The following is a 22,929-nucleotide window of genomic DNA, read 5'->3' as shown; positions in this document are numbered from 1 at the left end:
ATGGATAGCCGAGATGTGGAATGGTGTATGCCACTAGTCCTAGGAAGAATGGCTTAAAATGTAAGACTATTTAAGGGGACAGTGGAATGGGGCCAGGATAGGGGCAGTCAGCTACCTAAGGGGAAGAGACTCAAAAGGCTCTCTTATACAAGAGTACTGTAAATCACAAAGTATGACTACTGCGGCTGGTCTCGGAAATAACATTAACAAGCATTTCCAATGCAATCGGTCTCGCATTTGCCAGAGTTTAAGCCATTGTAAATGATTACATAATGCATTTTATTTATCTGTTTTGATAATGAACACATAAATAAAAGGCATTGTAATTTTCTATGCCAATAGCTCAAACTCTTGTAAATGCGAGACCTATTTAATTTCAAATAAGCGGCCGCCATTGTCCGGGGGCTGCTTGGAAAGTGAAGGCACACATGGAGCACTGAATGTTGCAGGGGAGCATGTTGTGCCTGGAGTAGGAGAAACTCATTAAAGAAAATAGTGCTTAATTACTAAATAGGACTTACTGTGTAACAACAGAAAAGGAACAGTCCTCATGGGAGGTTACAAATGAATTACAAAACAAAAAGAGGAGTATCCCCAGGACACAGTGTCCTAGTGATCAAAAATGGAGGGAAAGAAATGCATGTAAAGAAAGGATTCTTTCTTTTTTAGTAAACCCCTCACTCACCAACCTGGTTGGTGACATGCTTCATCATCGGAGTCCACCCGAGTGACCGAGTGTCACTCAGGTGTGCTTCGACGCCTGCAACTGCAGCGGAGCTGGTTACTTTGTGAGTTGTGAAAGGTGGATTAAAAAGTGTTCTACATGTACTTCCTATAACCTTTTATTCTAGAGTCATGTGACACAATTAAAAACGAAGTGGGATACTTCTACTGGTGTGTTTTGACCAGAAAGTATCAGCATTATAGTGAAAAAAATGGTCAACATGTTTCAACCTGTTTCAGTAGTTGTTAGGTTTTCGTCAGGACCAAGTGAGGTGAGTCGAGAGGTCTGCGCACGCTAGGGCGCAGCCGTCCCTGACTCAGCTAAGTGCCTGACTGTCTACTTACGGTTCAGCATGCTTACAGCCTTCTGTGTAAGAGAAAATCTGAAATAATAAAGCAAAACAAAATAGTTGTATATTGGGACACATTTTCTGCGTAAATCACTCCATTCCAGATTGCATTCTTTCTCCGTGTAACATAATGTGCACCCCAACCAATGCACGGGGTGTGCAATTGCACTCATCAGACATGCATGCAGTGGTATAGTGTTGATTGACGTGCATACTTTGTCTGATCTATCTATGTACCTCCATTTTATAGTACATACCCTCATCACAGTCACCATTCTACAAGTGGCCTCATGTGTTCCTTAGATTCTTAGGAGCACTGTATGACTAGTCATAATTGTTTGTTTAATGTCTCTGAAACAGGCATGTTGTGATATTACACACGTTGTATCAAAACGACATGGGTGAGAGAGCCACGGTTTTTTTTACCAATCAAAGTGTTAAAATATAGAAGTACACCCAACAAAGGCGATGGACTCACTTAAAAATAATTCTAGTTGAACCCCATAGATACCGTGGGGGGCCTTTAAATGAGCGTTCTGTTGGCGATAGAGAAAATTTGGAAGTCAGGGTTAGGATCAGGGGTGTAACAAGATACATCATGGAAAAAACGCCCGTTCTTGCACGTCAGTATTGTGCGCATTGCAGAGCCCACCCGCCTGAATCTTCGGTCACTTACTTGTCATTTAATTACGGCCCCCCGGAAACCTGTCCAAACACTGCATGGAGTCCAGAGGATTATGAGGGACGTATCTCCGTGTGTATAAGGGCACATCTACCAGCAAGGGGCCAGCCAATCTAAAGACTCGCGTCACAGTCCGCTGATCGCGATGCGAGTGATGGAACGGCGTAGTGAGCTGCACGCTTCGATGCATCTAAAGGATCATATCAAAAATGTAGGCAACTCTTGGTTGCAACTAGGGGGTAGGTGAAATTCCCTATCGTGTTGTAACAAGAGTGAAGCAACTTTATTGAACTACTCTTCTGGTAAACGTTTGTCCGTACCAGTAGAGAGCTACATGCCTCGATACAGCTAAGGGATCATATCAAAATGCAGACGACTCCTCGTTGCAACTCGGGGGTGTAGGTGAAATTCCCTAGCGTGTTGTGACAATAGTGAAGCAATTTATTGAATCATTCTTCTAGTACATGTTTGTCCATACTTGTAGCAAATAAAGGCATGTGGATAGATGATGTCCACATATATTGTTTTCACTCACAAACTAGTGTTAGGAGGATACCAACAGTTCTTGGACCGCTCTAATGCTAACAACCTGGATACCTCAGAAGTGGGGAAAAACAGGCAATTTTAAGGCGAGTGCTACAAATGAAGACAAGACAGTACTAAGCAGGAACTAACAAGCCTATTTATGAAGGACATTGACTCAAGCCAATGACAAATATGGGTGGGGTTTAAAGTCTATACTCGAATACAGCATGTCTCGTAGAGTAGTGCAGGCGCATGCCCAGGCTCGACCTAAAAACTTTGTAAAAGGAGACTTGGGGAAATACATGGAACCCACTGCCTACTGTGGTGGTAAATACAATGCGAATAAATACATTCATTCTGGTGCCAACAAGGACAAGAATGTGGTCTCGGCGGACATATTAGAGTTGAATAAATAAAGCTAGAATTTGAGATTTGTGACCATTGCTTACATATTAGATTATCCCAAATTCTTAAGCAAAAAATTGTATTACAACTGCACATAATGTACAAATTGAGGTGCTATGTTGCACTGCTATTTTTAAGCAATGGGCACTAATTCCCAAGTGCACAAGAGTAAATCTGTATCATTTTTAGCTGTTCTTTTGGTTTTGCCAATGTAGAACAGAACTGACAGACAAATGATTTTGTTGCGAGTGCAGTAAAGCATTGGCAAAAAAAGCTAAAATGGCCCGGCTGTGTGTTGAGCTAGTGTATACAAATGCCTCAATACGCATGCAAACACATGTATCAGGCCCATGTGGTGATTATTGTGACCTTTTCAAACTTACTACTGCAAGATGACAGAGTGGCAATTGGAAAACACAAGAAAAGGTGAATAAAAGCGCATTACAAAGAAAGGAGCAGTGTTAGCAAATTGGAGCTACTTGACCCTCCGGAAAAATTAAAAATAGGAGATGAAGAGGGGCCGGTGAGCAAGTTACAGAGGTGCTGGGGAGGTGAGTTTTAAAAAAATGTTTAAAAAAGCAGAGTAGGAAAGTGACAGGGGAACATAGATGAGCTGGGGGCAGGGGGGTTAGCAACACAAAAAGCACCGTCTGGTGAGTATGGGTGAAGCAGTCGGAGGAAGAGAGCAAGTCAACTCTTCCACTACCATGGAATTTTGAAAGACAAAAAAAATGTTCTGAGAATGTAAGCAGTCGAAGGATATAAATTATCAATCAAAAGGATGATAAAGAAGCAATGCTCAAGGGGAGGGACAAGCAGGAGAAGAGGATCGGAAGCCGTGAATAGGAAGCAAGAATGTAATTGACACGAAAGTCAACCAATCAGGAGCCAATGGCTGACTCGGAGCCCACGGTACTTATTGTTATTGTATGCTGTAGGTCTTTTGACAACAAAAAGTTGTCTGGGGCAAGTCGCCATTATAGCGGCTCTCCTGTAGGGCAAGGTGGGCGGAGCCTGTTAGCACAGCACTCAAGGCCTCTCTCCACCGGGATGGATTATAGGAGGGATGCAAACAAGCAATACAATGATCAATTGATAAGCCTAAGAGATAACCAGTTGCATACAGAGCTCTGTGACTTGCAAGTCGCGTGATTGACTCGCAGTAGGGTTGCCGCAGTCTTTCACCTTTGCATGGTCAATAGCAGGTGTTCCATTGCAGCCGGATATAGTAAAACAGGATTTGCGTGACAAAAGAGAAATCCGTTTATAGCGCCTCGTTAAAAAATATGCGTGTATTACTTTTCATTTTTGGGGCTACTCGGACGGACGCTACGGTTTACTTGACCTTTGTGACTTTTAGCCGCCTGGGTCAGGCGCGTGCGAGTGAGAATGAGACGAGTTGGGGCGACAGTCAGCTCTGCCTCAGAACCATTTCACATATGACCTGGTGCTTGCGCTCCGTCATATCAGCTAGGGTTTATACTTTGTCGGACGGAGCGCAGCGGACAGCAGCCTTGAAACTGGAAATGAGAACATCTCTCTATCTCATCTTTCTTTTCCTCTTCATTCCTTCTGTCCCTTTCCATCTTTGTGTATCCATTTCCTCTCCTTGTCTTTGTTTCCTTCCTCTTCCTCTCACAATATTTATTTTCTAATGTAAAACTCGTTTGGTTCTTTCCAAACTTCTCGCACCCCGTCTTTATTTCTCATCTTTAACCCCTCGCGTTTTCGACTCCCAGACTTTTCTTCAACGTAGCCTCATATTCGCCTCTGTGACTCGTCTGTCACTCCCACCTGTTTGTCTCTCGCGCTCAGTTTCCCCATGTCATTCTTTTTTCCTTAATTTCCACGCACTTCTCTCATCATGTTTCTGCTGCACACCTTTCCTTATCGTAAGCTTATGTTTCTACTCCTCTCCATATTTTTTATCATATTTCTCTCTCGGCATCCTTCTTTTTAGTCATATTCTCCACACATGTTTTCTCTTTGTTTCGGTCTATAGCTTTCCTTCTCCTTCGCCATACTCTTCTGTCTTCCCATCTTTCTACGCCCGTCCCTTTCTCGCTCAGATATAACATCCAGATTCTCTATCAACCGGGTAGTTTTATTGTTTCGATAACTGTCTCTCCTCGCCCCACCTCTTTTCTGACACATATATCGTTTTCTCCCCACCACTGGCCCTTCCTTTTCTTCTCCTCCTTTCAGGCCTCTCTGTTGCAGGTGGCTCAGCATTTCACCACAGAAGGCTGTGACACTTGCAGTCTGACTGCAGTGCAGACGTTGAAACATAATTATTTCATTAAAAACAAAAAACAATACCTTTTTCGCTATGTTTTGATCATGCCCACGAGACGGCCATTGTCACCAACAGAAGCAGCCTCTTGCTGGTCCACACCTCGTTTTCATTAATTTTCACGAACGCGGAAAACCCATCAGGGGCGTCATGACGCACCGTAACACTGCGCTGCGCTAATGGCTGCATTGTGTGCAAAACGGACGTGATCAGGTTCCTGCCTCGAAAGATTTGTTGCTCGCTCATCTCTTCATTGTCCAGACTGTCAAGGCACCGAAAGCGAGAGCAGGGCACTATATATGCAATTATATCCCAGGCAGGGCTTATTGGAGGCTATTGACTCTCTAATTAATATCACAATGCACAGGCCTAGGGGGCGAGCCAGCACTCCATTCCAGCCCACTCATTACATTTTCACATTACAGGTTGATCAGAAGCACGAGACTGCAGGTCACACATTGCAACACTAGATTAAAAAATGCACTAATGTATTATGAAATCAGAAGCGCAATCAAGTGTTTTCCTCCTGGGAAGGATGTCATAAATCACCCTGTTATCTCGCGGGAGTTCAAATGTGGTTGTCAGTGGCTGCTGTCATATATGCGTCAGATTCAGCGATTTCCAAAGCAGCTTCCGGATGTCTATAGGCAACAGAAACTCTGCAACCCCTTACGTTTTGAGGAGGTAGCCAAAGCAAAAAATGTAATCAACATAGCACCACTTTATTGCTATATAGAATGCTTCATTGCTCCTCAGCAAGGTTGGCGCTATGCCAGTCCCAACACATATATCTATCTGTCAGAGATTTTCTCAGAGAGGGTCTATGTTTCTTAAAACAAGATAATTGTGTGGGATTTCTGCTGGTGGTCCAATGTCCTGGAGAGGTTCTCTGTTTCATAGGGTACCAGAGATTAAACTGTTCCTCTTGGAGATGGGTGGTGGTCCTCCATGTCTGATTTACTTAAAATTAGACGTTGTGGGATTCCTGTTGATCCTGCAAGCTCATTCTCGGCCTATGGAGGTTCTGTCTTTCTTACAGGTTGTCTCCCGGTCCGTCCTCGGAGAGGTTCTTTATTTGGAAGAATAAAAAGATTGCAAACAGTAGTGCACCACAATGTTTCTTTAACAAAAAAGTTCACTAAATTCTATGAAAATGACATTAAATTACGCTTTCAGTGTGAAATGAGACTTGCCGGAATCTCATATGATTTTCTTTTTTAACCTGAGCTGGCATCTAAGTCCTGTGAAACTGCCGAGAGGAGACTAGTTTGAACATTTGAAGCCTCATGAGACATTTTCTCGATGAAGAAGTCTCCCACTGGCAAATATTACACAAAATTAGAAATGTAACTAATTTCAGATAGTGCTATGTTTACTAATGTTGCCAGCAAAATTAACATTTCACCCAGGTCTACGTGTAAGGCTCCACCTGGTGGTATTTACTTCATTTCTAGTTCCAAGAGGTGTCTGTTGCTTATCTTAAGGTTGCAATGTTCCTCCTTCTTGTACGAGTTGTTCTATCTAAGTAGTATGTTATTATGTTTTTTAGAACTGGAAGGTTGCAAGGGTCCCATCAGTGTGGCCTGTTGTTAATTATTTTTAAGAGCTGCATAGCATTTCTTCATAGGGTTTTAATGTCACTCTTGCAGTTATCTGCTGTCCGGTTTCGTTTTCAGTCAAAGGTTCCCTATTTCTTCTTTAAGGGTTGATTTGGTGTTCTTTCAAGTGGATTGTAATGGTCTTCTTGCTCTGAGTAGTTTTTTTTCCTTATCGTAGGACAGTTTAAACTTTCCTAAAAAAAAAAGCACAAAAAAAGAAAGAAACGTGTAGTGCTTTATTGTCCAAATTCTCAAATGCTGCATGGTGTCACAGAAAGTAGAATTGGGATTTGACTTGGTGGTGTCTTTCAGCACTTTCTATCATAAATGAGAGAAGCTATGTTCCTTAGAAGAGACTGGTTGGAGGTTCGTCGTGGATGTATCAAGTGATGTTCCGGATCCAAGCAGTTGTTTCTGTTCAGTAAATGTTCCAACTCCAAGTAGCTGTTTGTATCGAGTGATGTTCTGCCTCTAACTAGTTGTTTAGAATGCAGGTGTGGTGGGTCCTTCTGGCTGTATCCATTGATGGTGTGCATCTGGATAGTATCTTATTTGTTGGAATTGGAGGGTCAGGATGTTCCTACTGGTTGTATCCAGCGACACCCTGTCTCTTGAGTAGTGCCTAGTTTTTAGGAATAGAAGTGTTTTGGAGGCTACTTCTAGTTGTATGCACTGTTGCCTTAAATCTGCATAGTGCTTTGATTTTTAGAATATGAGGATTTAGTTTCCTCCCAGTTGTATCTCAATAGTGCCTTGATTCTTAGAATTAGAGGGTTAAGAGCTTTCTCCTGGTTATTTCTAGTGTTGTGTTGGCTCTGACTCGTGCCCTAGGGTTCATAGACTCCTGGCTGTATCTTGTGATGCTACATCTCTGAGTAGTGCCTTGATTCCCAAAATAGAAGAGTTTGGGTGTACCTCCTGCTGGTATGCATAGATGCTTTGTCTATGAGGAATGGCTTGATTCTTTGAAAAAGAGAGATGTGGGTTTCCTCCTGGTGGTGGTTAATTGTCCTACCTCCCTACCACCCCCCCCTCTACAACAGTGCCTTATTTTTATTTATTTATTTATAAAGTTTTATATATCGCAAACAAGATCCCGAAGGATATCAGAGCGCTTTACAATAAGTTGGTGGGGAGGACAAAATGAAATATACACAGCAATTGTGAGGGGAAAAAAACAATGATAAACAGTGAACAATGGTACACATAGCGGGTCCAACATTAAGCAGACGATATGGACCGTAACTGTTAGTTGTGCTATGGAGCTAGGAACCAAGAGATAGCCACCTTATGAGTATCACAACCCCTTATGGTAGGAATTTGCTCATTAAGAATCTCTTGGCTTCCAGTTTGAAAGCTGTCATCGAGGTGAGTCAGAGTACATCCGGAGGAAGAGAGTTCCATGTTTTAGGGGCAGCACCAGAGAAGGCTTGGTGACAAGTTCTCTTTTTGCTAAGGATGAAAGGTTTCAGGAGGAGAGTAGAGGAACTTCAGGAAGCCCTCTCCCCACAGGATAATTCAAGTTTTTGCGCTAGATAAGTGGGAGTATTGAAGTGCAGGGCTTTGTGCGTCAGGATCGCAAACTTTAGCTGGATTTGTGCTTCAAAGGGTAGCCAGTTGAGAGATTTCAGGACTGGGGAGATGTGCTCGTTTCATTTGGAACCTGTAATCAATCTTGCTGCAGAGTTCAGCAAGGCACTAACTGGAGCCAAGGCGTATTTAGGAAGGCCACAGAGTTGCACTGCCATAGTCTAACCTTGATAAGACAAGTGCTTGTACGACCTGCTTGAAATCCTTTTGAGGCAAGAAGGGTTGATCATTCTGAGTGTCCTCATCAGGTGGTTTGCTCCCTTACAAACGTTGCTGATGTGAGCCTTCATACTCAGGTGCTTGTACAATGTGACTCCAAGAGATTTGGCTGAATCTATGATGATGGGAGTGCAGTTGAGAGTCGTGAGGTGAGGTAACCAGAGATCAATCTTGGGGGTGTGGTTCGGCAGGGAGATGAGCAAGAATTCCATTTTAGAAGCGTTGAGCAGGAGATGATTCTCTGTTAACCAATTTTGTATTGAAGTGAGGATAGAATTTAGTGAGATGATGTTGTCCGGGGATGACATTTTCAGATAGAGTTGTGTATCATCTGCATACATGTGGAAGAGAATATTCATAGAGTTAAGTAGGTTAGTAAGAGGTTCCAAGAAAAGATTGAAGAGGATAGGAGAGAGGGCGGAACCTGGGGGACTCCCATGAGTACTTGGGAGGGCTGAGAGAGAGAGTGATTTGACTTGAACCTGTTAGATTTGTGGAGAAGGAAGGATGAGAACCAGCGGAGCACCAGATCAGAGAAACCCATTCTGTTTTGTAGGATGGATAGGAGAATGTCATTCGTGACCGTATCGAAAGCAGATGAGAGGTCAAGGATCATCAAGAGGCAGGATTTGTTTTTGTCAAGCATTTTCAGGATGTCATAAAAAATGTGTAAGTGGGCCGATTCAGTGCTGTGACCCCTCCTGAAACCAGATTGATGACGGTCTAAGAGTTGGTAATTCTCAATGTGAGCACAGAGCTGGGATTGAACACATTTTTTGAGAAGTTTTGCTAGGGTGGAGATGTTGGAGATGGGACGGAAGTTATTGAGATCCGATTTGTCGGCATTGAGTTTTTTTAGAATAGGTGAAACCTGAGCTGCTTTTAGGAAATCGGGGATCAAGCCTTGTGATAAGGAGGCATTTACAATCTTGGCCCAGGTGGGGATGAGAGCGCTCTTGATCTCTTTGAAGATGGCCGGAGGCAGCGGGTCACCGAAGTAGTTAGACAGGTTGATAGTCTTGAGAATATTTTCAATGTCTTTTCACTAAAAGAGGAGAAGGAGCCCCATGAAGCATTGTTCTTAGCGCCAGCGACGGTCGGGATACACTTTTCAGGCAGGTCGGGGAGCGAGGCAGTTAAGGTAGGGGGCAAAAGGGCCTTCTTAGAGGCGAGGTCGGCGTAGATGAATCGAGATTTCTCCATGAAAAAAGTGGCAAATTCATCGCAGGAGGGAGGATTACCATTTGAATCAGAGAGGATTGGCGTGGAAACAGATTGCTGTTTGACCAGTTCGAAGAGTTTCTTTGGGCGATTTGTTGCTTGATCTAGTTGTAAACTGAAGTAGTCAACCTTAGCTTTCTTGACCTGTTTGTTGTGGAGGCCTTTGACATCTCTCAGAAGTTTTAGTTGATCCGAAGAAGGATTGGAACGCCAGGATCTTTCAGCTGCTCTAAGATTGTGACGTTCGGAATTTAAGTTTTCGTTGTACCACAGTTTGGACATTTTTGATGAGGTATTTTTAAGCTTGAGTGGAGCAATGTCGTCCAAGATCTTGGCGATGCTCGAATTATAGTGGTCCCTGAGAGATTGAACCTCAAACAGGTCAGCTTGAGAGGCAAGGACTGATTTAGATTGAGCAGCTAGTTTGTCATGATTTATTGATCTGCGTTCTCTTTTCAAAATCTTTGATTTAAGAGGTTGAGCCGTCTTCAATATCACCTCCTTGTTAATATAGAATAGGATGCTGTGATGGTCCGACCAATCACAAGGAGATATGGATTCTAAGGAGATGGTCCGTTCCGTGGAAATGATGAGATCAAGGACTTCCCCTTTCGTGTGGGTAGGTTGATCACAGTGCTGTGACAGATTAAGATCATTTAGAAAAGATTTAAGGCAGGAAACCGCTGGGTCATTGTGTTTGGACCAGTGCAGATTGAAGTCTCCTATGAAGATTTGTGCTACTGCAGAGTCAACATTGCTAGAGATGATATCCATTAAGTGCTCAATGAAAGGGAGATTATCCTCGGTGGGTGATAAAATGCGTGAGGTTTACAGATTGCTAGGTTCTTATTAGAGATGCTGAGACAAAGATATTCGCAGGAGGAGGGGGGAGAGGACTGCAACTGATAGATCGAGAGAGTATTCCTGTAAATACAAGCAAGACCACCACCCAATTTCAGATTTCTGTCAAGCCTGACTATATTGTGAGTGGAAGGTACTAGGTGGTCTAAAATAGGAGTTGAAGCAGTATTTAGCCAAATTTCAGTGAGGAAGATAATATCTAAATCATTATGTTGGATGAGGTCAAAGATATCAGCGGCGTGTTTACTGGCTGATCTGCAATTTAGTAATACACACTTGATGCGAGGTGGATTCGAGGGGGATGATGTCTCGATCTTAGTATAGCAGTGTTTGCAGATCCTCCTGGTTGCATCTAAGATGCTCCATCCATAACTAATGCCTTGATTTGCAGAATAGGAGGGGCGTGAGGTTGCTGTTGGTAATGCCCAGTGCTCCTCCACCTCTGTTTGGTGCCTTGTTTCTCAAGGAGGTGGTTTTGGAGGTTTATACTGACAGCATCTGGTGATCCTCCATCTTTAAGAGGTTCTGTGCCTTCCATAATAGGCGTGATTTACAGTTCTTCCTTAAAGTATGTTGATGCCTCGCTCTCCCTTCTCTGAAAAACACTAGAGTTTTCTATCATATCTAAAGATCAAAATGTGAGTGAAACTTTCATATTGCACATATGTTATTAAATTTGCCTTTTTTGCGCCACTAACATTATAATTTAGAAAAAGTTAACTATCGTTTGGATGTGAATCCATTAGTAGTTCTACTGTTCTTCCATAAGAGTGTTTCTTGTGAGTCCTGGAATTAACCATGTTATTGTATTTTTTTTTTTAATCCGTACTTTGGGAAATTTCATTTGGGAGCTGGATTCTGCCCCTTCCGTTTCGCAACCAAAAGTCCCTACTTTCCATTTTCATAGCTAGCAAGTGGGGCCATACTTTCACCCCTTGTTTCAATTATATATTTTTAGGTCTCGCCTGTCGATGCGCATGCGCATCGAGCAAGCGAGACTATAGGGGCTCATCGACTCTTTTCTAACTTGCAAGGAATCGTGGCGATTCCTTGCAGTGCCCGTGACTTTTAAGGTCAATGCGCATGCGCATTAAGCTTATGCGCATGCGCATTGACCTTAAAAGTCACGGGCGCGTGCATGTCCGTCTTTGTTTACCCGCTCCTCCCCTCTCCGCCCCCGTTCCGCCCCCTCCCCTTCCCGCCGTGTCGCATTTCTCCTCCCCCCTCCCCTCTCTTCCCTCCGGCTTCTTTTTTTTTGTTTATTTTACTCGCACCTCTCCCCTCTCCGCCCCCGTTCCGCCCCCTCCCCTTCCCGCCGTGTCGCATTTCTCCTCCCCCCTCCCCTCTCTTCCCTCCGGCTTCTTTTTTTTTTTTTTATTTTACCCGCCGTGTGACACAGATCCAGCATATACCCTTTCTAAAATACTAACCAGCTACCCCATTCACTTGTTGTCCTAGGATCGAAGTACATCTCTGGTCTTTTTGCATGTCCCCTACATACATGCACAGGCCGCATGCTAAATCCTGAACTCACCAGCTATCAGCCTCCTCACCACGTCTTCTCTACTATGCTCCTTACGCCAAGGGAGCATCTTCACTACATGATGTCCTTCACAAGCATCCACACGTTGCAGCAACACTTTTCAGCTCTCCGCCCCCGTTCCGCCCCCTCCCCCTCCCGCCGTGTCGCATTTCTCCTCCCCCCTCCCCTCTCTTCCCTCCGGCTTCTTTTTTTTTGTTTATTTTACTCGCACCTCTCCCCTCTCCGCCCCCGTTCCGCCCCCTCCCCTTCCCGCCGTACATTTAAATATCATTGGGAACACGATAAGCAAAGGCGGCTTAGAGGTAAAAGTGATATTAACATCAGTTACGTTGCTCTGGGACGTGAGTTTTAAAGGCGGCTTGGAAATAAAGGTTAATGCTCACTGTGCGTTCTCGCTGCAATTAAGGTGCGAGTGGAGTTAAACTAACTCATTTGTTTAAAATACATTAACACAGCGGAGCTCGCAGAGACACTTGCTTAGGAGAGGGTGCTCAAGGACATAGATGTTAAAGGCGGCTTAGAACTAGAGTTTAATGCTGACTCGCCATATATATAAAGGTAACCTGTTTCATTAGGTTACATTTAAATATCTTTGGGAACATGATGAGCAAAGGCGGCTTAAAGCTAAGAGTGGATATTAGCATAAATTAAGCTGCCGAAAGACGTGAGCGTTGAAGGCGGCTTGAAAATAAAAGTTAGTGCTCGCTGTGCGTATTCGCTGCAATTAAGATGCCGTGCGTGGTACTTGGGAAGGCTGCCCATCTATGCACTATCACTGGGTTATTGAAGCTGTTCCTTCTGCAACCGCAAGCACATGCTATCTCGATACACAGTTGTATTTGCGTGCTCACCCCCCCACGCCCTCTTCACTGCTTGAACCGTCCTCCCAACCCCTCTCTCATAGGGATGAGGGATAAAAACCCTCAACACACACTTGCGCTGTTCTGTACAAAATATAATTATCCCAACAACCCCTCACCCTCAATCCCTCACCCTCAACCCCTCACCCACCCTCAACCCCTCACCCACCCTCAACCCCTCACCCACACTCACCCACACTCACCCACACTCACCCACACTCACCCTCACTCCCCTTCACCCACCTTCAACCCCTCACCCTCACTCACCCCCAACCCCTCAACCCCTCACCCTCATTCACCCTCACCCTCAACCCCTCACCCTCACTCACCCTCAACGCCTCACCCTCAATCACCCTCAACCCCTCACCCTCACCCACCTTCACTCACCCTCACCCTCACTCACCCTCACTCACCCTCACCCACCCTCAACCCCTCATCCTCACTCACCCTCAACCCCTCACCCTCACTCACCCTCAACCCCTCACCCTCACTCACCCCCACTCACCCTCAACCCCTCACCCTCACTCACCCTCACTCACCCTCACTCACCCTCACCCACCCTCAACCCCTCACCCACCCTCAACCCCTCACCCTCAATCCCTCACCCACACTCACCCACACTCACCCACACTCACCCACACTCACCCTCACTCACCTTCACCCTCACTCACCTTCAACCCCTCACCCTCACTCACCCCCAACCCCTCAACCCCTCACCCTCATTCACCCTCACCCTCACTCACCCTCAACCCCTCACCCTCACTCACCCTCAACCCCTCACCCTCAACCCCTCACCCTCAACCCCTCACCCTCAATCCCTCACCCTCACCCACACTCACCCACACTCACCCACACTCACCCACACACCCTCACTCACACTCACTCACCCACCCTCACCCACCCTCACTCACCCTCACCCTCATGCTAAAGATTTACAAAAAAAACCATTAACAATTCTAAAAGCACTAACTCTAATGCTGCGAGACCTATTGCATTTCTAATGCTTGTTTATCCAGCATTCTGGGAGTTAGTTTTATATTTCTGTTCAACCTAAAAATGAAACAATGCAATGTGCTATTGACTAAAAAGTAGGGCCTGATTAAAAGTACTCCACTTGCATAGAGTCATTTGGTAGTTATTTTTAGGTATTGTATACATACCGCTTTGGCTGTCTTTTGTTGGAGGACCTGTTAAGCACAAGACAAACATGTAAAGAGGGCTTGGTTCAGCATATTACTTGTCATGTGTTGGCTTTATGCATATCTGCCGTTTCATGACGTACTCATGTGTAGTGATGCATGTACAAACATATGTCAGCATGCTGGGGCCAAAGCCAGAATGCCCTCCCCTGTCATGATGTGTGTGTGCATGCTTGGTGTTGCATGTGTACATCATCATGCTGGGACAAGAATTTTTTTTTATCGTGCTGTTTAGCATCTGCAACAAGCATTGGCAATGCCTAATAGTCTGTAACTCCTTTCAAATGGGAGACCTATTGGCTTTACCAATGCTTGTTTTTCCTATTTTATGTCTTGTTATGGAAGATCAGTGTGTATTGGAAAATGTTAAAATAGTTTTGATTATTTCAGGCCACATTGGTGTTTACTTTGGTTGTTTGGTTATTTCAACTCTGGCTAGCTGAATGCATCAGGTTAGGTTATTGGTAGGCCACTGGAATTATGCGTAGAGGAGGACCAAATTATGCGGCAGGGTCGACTAAATTATGCAGCAAGAAAGGCAAGTTTTGCGACCTAATGAGGAACATTTTGTGATCGTATCACTTGATAATGTCATTTTTTTCACGTTAACGCTATCTGGTCAACAGTTTCACCTCAGTAGTACCAGTTTAATATCCAGAAACGGTAATAAGCAACTGGCAACCTTGGCATAGGGCCTTTCACTTTGTGGCAACACCGGTCACTGCGATTATATAATCTTTTAGTCCATTTGAAATAGAAAGATGATGAATTGTGTGGCTTATGCGGCAAATCCATAATTGGGCATACAACGCTGCAGCCGCAGAATCGCAGAATTCTAGTGGCCCTGATTATTGGATATTTATTGAGCGGACTATTGATCGGCTTTTTGGCGCTATGGGCAATGAGCCAATTTAGCAATAGCTAGAATATCTTTTCTGTCGAACTTTCGGGTAAACGATGACTGTACATATAATGTATAATATAATAATGTATAATGTAAGTGGAGATAATATAAAGCGCTCTAATACCTTCGGGTTGAGTTCGCGCTATATAAATCTGAAAAAAAGTTGATGGGTCTCGCACAGCTCCCTACACACAATCCTGTTATTCAGCAATCAGTGGCTTTTGATGAAATAAAAGAGTGTGTAGATACAGTGTTGTTCTCCCCGCGCCTTTGTCATTTGGTTGCCCGAGTGTGGGATCGCAGATGCAATTAAAGGTGACACTCTGACGGGTGATTCGCGGCGTCCATGTCCTGTCGGTTCCTCGCTGTGCCTAGCTGGGTGAGAAAGGGGGGAGGGGCTCGACCTGATTTGCATAATGAGTGGACTGGCTCTTCGCACCTGGTCATCAGTGTGTCTGGGGCCGGCCATATGGTGCCCGCAGACAGTGCAGGAGGCGCGCGCTGGAGACCTGCCCCGCGCAGCATTGATCCCCTAGGCTCCAAGGATGGCGAACTGATGAAATCTGTTTAGCCCCACTGTGAGGGGAGGGGGTGAGGGCTCTTGAGGGGATACTCTTACTCATAGACAAGGCTTGCCTCCTCCTCTCCCCCGAGTCGCGTCGGCTTAAGGGAGGCATCCGAGCTCATCCCAGCAGACTCAGCAGCAGCAGCCGGACCGTGCGGACTATCATAGCAGCTCTCCACTGGTGAAGAGAGGGCCACGCGCTCCAGGGCTACGATGGGGCAGACGGGTGCACCCCAAAACTGACGACGATCGCTTTGAGCGGGGGGCAGAGCGTTTCTGAATTATTAAAGATTCTCTGTTTGGATCGGGGCGTCGAAAGCCAACATGAAGCCGAAGCCGGAGACGGAGTTCGTCAAGCTTTTGACGTGGAGGAGCTGGGACCAGCTGTGCGCCTTGGACGAGGCGCTGCACCCCGCCTGCGAGGCCGAGCTGGGGGTGAGTGGGGGCAGCGCCTTCTTTACTTCTCTCAAGCGCACAATGCGGCGCTTTTCAATATGTTCCATTTATTACTTTTTTTAAAACATATTTTTACTTGTTGCATACTTTGAACGGGTTACTTGTGTCCAGAAATCTAATGCTCTCCATGTGTCAGGATACAAAAACAAACCCTGATATCTAGAGATATTTACCCAGATATTTTATTTTACTTTCTTTTGTCCATCGTATTATCTGCAGAACTTGTTGAAATGGTCAAGAGCAAGACATGCAAAAGGGGTGTTTAATTCTTTTGTGTCATGAAGATCCCTTACGGCGCTGCTCAGTCGCTTTATACACTAACATTACTGCTGCGAACTCTCGAACCCCTTTCCTATTTATTTGTCTCCTGCTCATTCTCAGGAAACACGAAAGGGGTTAAACTGCAGTCGAACTAGGAGGTCCGAGGTCTGATCTCGGTGTACTTAGTCACATTGTGTGATCCTGGGCTGTGGGCATCTCCCTCTACATCAGCCAGCTTGAGGGGCTCCTAGAGGCGGTCACGTTCGTGGCAGCGCTCTCTAGCACAGGTCACTCGTCCGAAATCCATGCGCGTGTTCTTATTCCTTTAAGGTCAACAAGATGAGGCCACGTCATCACGGATACGGGGGTCCTGCCCGGGTTTGCTTTTACAAAGCGTTGTCAGCCGCTTTAGTCGAAATGAGGGGTGATGATGGTGGCCCTGGTAACAAGGAGCCCCTGGAAACCTTAACCTTCCAGTGAAGGGTTGTGCCACTACAGCTGGGTGGTGGATTCCCGGGCTCCCTCCTTGGGACTTGAGGCTTTCACAGGAGGAGGCATGAAAGCAACCAGTCTCATGCCCAAGATTATGGCTGTGCCGGGAGCGAGACACGGACAGGAAGGGTCGGAGGCTGCAGCGCCTAAACGGGTCCCAGTAACTTACAGTGCGGCCTTGCTTCCGACGTTTTCATAGGTTGCATCACTGACGACACTGACAGCGGTCACGTGCAGCTATGCGTGTCACTGCATGCAGGGTGTCACAGCAGACGCCGCTTGGGTTAGGTGAATGGGGTCTTTGTCAGCAAAGCCTTCGCGGCCGCACCATTGTAAAGCTCTTGCACCGCCCCCCACCCCCGTCAGTAAGTAGATGACGCAACAATGTGCCTGTCATTACACATGTCACGTCTGTTTACGTCCGATGCTCGTCTCATGCATACGTGCACGCGCCCCGTCAGTGTCTGTCTGTACTAGTATCACAAAGTACACGTCAGCCAGACACATCTCGTCTTTTCCAGCAATCTTGTTTGGCAGTGAAGGGACAGTCATGCATGCCATCACCAGTCTTCCCGTTGCCAGACTTGCAGTACTGGACATTAGGCAGACTGGTGCTATAGTCCTCTGGCCACCCGCTAGAATAGTGCGCTGGCTTTCACAAGGTTACCTTTGTTACTGCAGCCTCGGAGCGCGTGCAGGTGCAGTGTTTACTGGGGTTTTACACCGCTCTGGCAGCCTCTGCTTCAGAGGGGGGATGCTGGCCTTTTCCAGAAGCGGACAGTTAAAGATCCAGACCCGTGTGTATTAATGGGGCTGCGTCACAGACTCCGCCCTTCCTGGGAGCTGAGCTCTGGCTTTGTTATGTATTTACTTAAGACCCCGATTTCTGAGCTCATTGAAAAGCGCCTCGTCTTTGTCAATTGATTGAATTCCTATCTCGTGCACACATCTGAAGGGATACCTTATGTGCAGTGTTCTAGCGCTACAGCCAGGGGCTGCACTTTGTAGCCTGAAGATTGTAGCGCCTCGTCTTTGTTTCTGTGATTGAATTCCTATCTCGTGCACACATCTGAGGGGCCCTTGTGTGCAGTTTTCTAGGCTGCAGCCAGGGGCTACCCTTTGTAGCCTGAAGATTGTATCTTAAAATTGTGTGCTCGGCGATCCGATGATTGACACCTCCAGCCTTTCACTCCGCAGATAGAATTAACCTGCCATGTTTCCTGGGGCGGTAGAAAACAACACCAAACTCGGGGCTCTGAGAACAAACAAGCAACACTGGCAAAGCCAATACTCTGAAATTTGGGAAGCTGGCCTGTTATTATGATTAATTGTTTTATTACTGCAAGCATATGCTGCAGAAATGCTGCTGGTAGAGTACCCCAAACTTTGACTGCATGAAAACTGTAAGGTCTTGCTCCGAGAATCGATTTTACTGAATTCTTTTGAAACACTTAAATCTGGTTTATCTGAATCTGTGTTTATTTGGCAACTCCACGCAGTGTAAGTGCCAGGATCAAGGCGAGTGGAAATGTGTTTCCAATATACCTCTCGCTTTAAGGTTTTCAGAAACGGAAACCCAGCTGTTGAGAGGAGAGGTTAGCAACCCATTTCTGTCTGCCTCTCAAACACCTGCTAGTAACAGCAGCAAAGTATCGGAGGGACATTGCTCCTAAAATGTATAAGTGCGATTTTGGTAAAGAAATGAGACAAGTACGAACTAATAAAACAGGCGAGCCTAGGGCGTTGTATGGTGGGGCAGCGTCGAGTCTCATCCTTACTGTGAAGCTATCTTTTCTACGTGGATTGGCACGACATTTTAAATGGATGAAGATTTTGAATGCATATGTTTTTGTGGTGAAAGTTAGGTCTTGAGGTCTCCACTGTGTGTGTGTGTGTGTGTGTTATTCTAGAATCTTGACATTTTGTGTTTCTTTTAATGTATAATGCCATAATTGCACTAATGGTATGCAGTTTACTAAAACGTGAACACAAATGGATTTGGTAGTAAATCAGGATTACATTCCTGCTCTTAAACCCCATCTAAAAGGAGGGAGAGGCCGTGGGGGATTTTGTGATGTTGTTTCTGTGCCTGAAACCTCCTCCTTGCTGCGCAAGGGTTGGCGGGTTGCTGCCCCTTCCTATTACCCAGCGTGCAGCGGCTGACATGACTACTTGTTGATTTAGACGCCACTAGGAGAAGCGTTCTTATCTTTCTAGTGGGCTAGCCCAAGACCATGCAGCTAGCAAACAAAGGCACCCCTGGAATGTGTTTTCTTGGTTGTTTTTTTAAGCACCGGGGGGAGGGGGTCGAGTGTGGTATTTGTATAAGGCGGATTACCAGATAGCCACCAACACTCCAAACGCGAGCCCCTCCACAAGATGGTAGAGGTGATGTCCGGCTGTAATCCTGTCTGGAATGAGGGACATTTTTCCTGTCGTCGCCAGGATATATATTGTTGGCGAAATTATCCTTCGTAGTGTTTGTGTGGTCAAGACTTGGCGGGGGCAGTGCAGGATACCAACCGGGGAGAGCTAACCAAGTTTGTAACATTGCACATGCCTCTGCCGCTCAACCACCCAATGTGAAAGTCTAGCTCCTCGAATGAATGTAAATATCTGCCTAGCACATGCGTCCGTCAGGACCGTCACAACACTGCGCACTGCTCGGATTAGCCCCTTAATGTGAAACTGTTGTGCCCAGTATCCGCCGCCTTCTCAGCACGGCTTGTGCTGCTGACGCCAGTCAGCCAATAGGAGAGATGTTTGGGCTGACCTTCGAGGGGAGAGGTCAGGGGGCAGCTGAGGATATTTTCCAATTCACTGAACCGCGTCAATAAACCCAGGAGTCCTACGCAAGCTGTCCCCCTCCCTCACTGGGGGCGAGAGCATGGCGTGACGTCAGGGGCTGAGTGTCAGCATGAGCGACAATGGGGCAGGCCAGTGCCAGCTGGACAGGCCTCAGGGGCAGGGAGCGCCACCCGCGGAGTCTTTTGGGGTTTGCTGAAAATATGTGAGAGATTTTGAATGGTCCGTGATTCGTGTGCGTTGTTATAGCATTGACTATTGGCTGGATATTTAAAAAAAAAAAAACAACACTCTACATAATGCATTGTCGTTTCCCCAACTCGATGATACACGTTTTATTGACGTTTGAGCAATGAAAGGCGGAGTCTGGGTTCAAATATCTGACTGTAATTTATGCACAAAATTCTTACAAAGCCTTGGATTTATAGGGGTCGTTCTGGTTGTCCTGACTCCTGAAATCTCCCTGTCCGATGTAGAGAAACCAGTTCTACACGTAACTGAGAGTTCCTTAAACTGTTAAATATTATAAATGATATGGTAAAAAATAGCACTAAAACCCTCCCAAACCCTGTCTTAGCTAACAAAGGAACATTTCCTATCTCAACCACGCCGCATGGCAGTCCTTTGTTGATGAACTTAACTCCAGAAACTAGGAGCAGATGTGGAAATGGCTGTGATCTATTGGAAAGATGGCCGCACTCCAGTGTCTTCAGGGTTTTGATTGGCCGCTCGGCCACCATTTGAAGTTGCAGGTTGCCCTTTTGGAATCATATTCCAGGCATCTTGGTATCTAGCACTCATCCCATAACGCATTAATTATACCCAGCATTTCTGTCTTTTTCATGGAAATGCGCGGATCTGTTCCAGGGATGTTGGAAATTATTTTCTGTCTTTTTTATGGAGTTCTGGCTCTTTATTAACTTAGAGGAGACTCGGGGCAACCCTAAATTCTGGGAGGCTGCAAGTAGGTTAAAGACAGTACCTGTTCAGGGGCAGTAATCGTGCACAGCCGAAAGGTCGTCGCAGCGATGTTTACATGGCCATAGGCCAGTTACAGAGCGCCTTGTTAATAGGAGTGATATGTACATCGGTGCAGCCGTTCGTCTATTATCATCCTGGGACGTATGAAAGGCTGATTCGACTCTGACGGATTTGGGGCTAATTTCCTGCCGGTCACACACAGATCTCTCCAGCAGGCGCTTACGTCGCTGAGCTACCTAATGAACTCGGATGATCAGTCCAGGGGGCTGGTACGTCGCTGTGACGACACAGCAGACTTCGAGTCCTGGGGGTGAGGCATAGCTGAGCAAGTCTGGGCACACTCATTCATGGTTATCTGTCTGGGCAACATTTACTCATTTGCGACTAGTCTGAAAATGTGTTCGAGCTCACACATCGTTAAGGCTCATTTGGCTGATCTGTCGGAAGCGGAGAACCCTCTGAAGGTTCCCATGGAAACAACTTTTGCGTTCAAATTAACGTTATTCAGTGGCAGTTAATATTTTTTTTGTAACCAGAAAGCAAGGGGATCTGTGCTTTTATTATGTCTTATATTTTCCCATACATTGTCCGCCAAAAAGATGGGGATATTTTGGTTCGCCCTGCCTCTATTTTACTGCTTTGGCTTCTCCCACACCTCCTTCTGCCCCCGTCTCTATCGCCCTGCCTCAATTAATTGCCATCCGATTCTCTCTCTCTATATATTATATATATATATATCATATTTACACATACACACCCTGCCCTCTGTTTCTGCGTTTTTGACTCTCCGGTTCTTTACCTCCGTTTCTACCCTTGCTTTCGCTATCTGTACTCCCGTGACCCGTCCTTCTGCCTCTCCTCCGCTCAGAGCACAGACCCGGCAGAGCCCGGAGTCCCCATCGCCATGACATCACCAGCCCCATCTCCGCAATGCGAGCAGTAGTCATGCCTGCAGCGTCTGCACGCAGTGTTGACTCAGGGCTGTGGCCCCGCCCCTTCCTGTCCACATGCTCCGCGCTGTGAGCGGAGGCGCTCCAATGTTTGACAGCCTCTCCCGAGAGCAGACCCCGGGTCCCACGTCTGCCGCTCCCAGGGAGCTGCAGCCCCCTCGAACGAACCGCTTCACATAACCAGCGCGTGCATTGACCAGCGGGATGATCCTCGCTCTGCCCAGCGCGCTGCTTTGCCAGGTCGAGGTGAGTTTGCCATTCACTTTGTTTTTTTTTGCTGATAACTCCCTGGTTGCTCCGGTCCGGTGTGATCATAGCTCTTCTACCAGGTTGCTTCAGGTGTGCACTTTTTAAAACTCGCTCCGACAGAGGCGAGCCGATGCTAAACAGCGCCTTCTTATTGTGTGTGCATATTAATGCAAGTGTTCGTTGAGAGTCTGCTGAACGTCCAAGCCTGCAGGCAGCTCACCTTGGGAGGGAGACCCTGTGCCTGGCTGTGGGCGGGGACTGCACCGGCAAAGGCTTTATAAATGCAACGTAAAGTGGAACATAGCGTGGACTGGTATTCATTCAACGTGTTGACGAGCATTTTTTTATGTTTGTCATGCACCGGTCCATTGAAGAGCTTGAGCTGAATGCTCTTTTTAGGGTATTGGGCGGGGCTTATCATATTCTCTGGGGAGGTCATTAAGAGGATCCGCATGGTTTTGGCAGAAACAGTGCTTGTTTTGGAAGAATCCTCCAGAATGGACCGACTGAGAAACCTTCCACGCTTACGAATAAAGAAAACCTCTTGTAATAAGACTGAACTTTGTAATTCTCGTCTCTCTGGTTTATTCGGCCATTTTACGTTCCGAGTAGTGCGGGTGACCAGGCATTAGCGCGTTTCGGAATTAACAAAGCATTGTACGTGTGTTTGTGTGGAGGGTGGGGGGTTAATGAATACTTACAAGTGGTGTTAGTAGATAACTTGTCACGTGAATAACAATCTCCATTGGTGAGATGAAAGCCAATGAGGGGGGCTCCATGGAGTTTAGAGACTCTTGGGTTATCTGTAGGCGGGCCCTCAGCCCACTTCACTTTGTGGTCCCATTCAAGGACATATAGAAACAGTGACAGACTATCATTTGCTTAAGCTCAAACAGCGCGACGGTTGTGGATTGCAGGATGATACATTCTGTTGATGGAGGCAGAAGCATTCTCGAAGTCTGGTGTGTGTATGTATATATATATATATATATATATACACGTTTTTCATGTGGGATCTGAAGAGAAAGTAGGGCCTCAGTGTGAAGGTTTTTATCAGCTTTCTATTTGAGGGCATGTTGAGGTTTCAGACTGAGGGACTATTATTTGGGCAGAACTATGCATGGGTTTGTACATGACCATATAGAGGTGTGTCAGGGTATGCTAGTGTCCATTTGTGACCGCTGGAAGGTAGTGTGT

At 46.0% G+C, this 22,929-nt stretch overlaps 1 protein-coding gene across 4 annotated transcripts in view; it reads left to right on the top strand.

Moving 5' to 3' along the window:
• The window catches only part of PLEKHG5 (pleckstrin homology and RhoGEF domain containing G5), a 575,902-nt gene that overhangs the window by 516,361 nt on the left and 36,612 nt on the right, over nt 1-22,929 (top strand). The gene's annotated exons all lie outside the window — the stretch shown is intronic.

The sequence above is a fragment of the Lissotriton vulgaris genome, chromosome 5 (genome assembly GCF_964263255.1).
Source record: "Lissotriton vulgaris chromosome 5, aLisVul1.2, whole genome shotgun sequence".
NCBI classification, from domain to species: domain Eukaryota; kingdom Metazoa; phylum Chordata; class Amphibia; order Caudata; family Salamandridae; genus Lissotriton; species Lissotriton vulgaris.
Note: the sequence above shows the minus strand (reverse complement) of the source record. Positions and strands in the feature narration are given on the sequence as shown.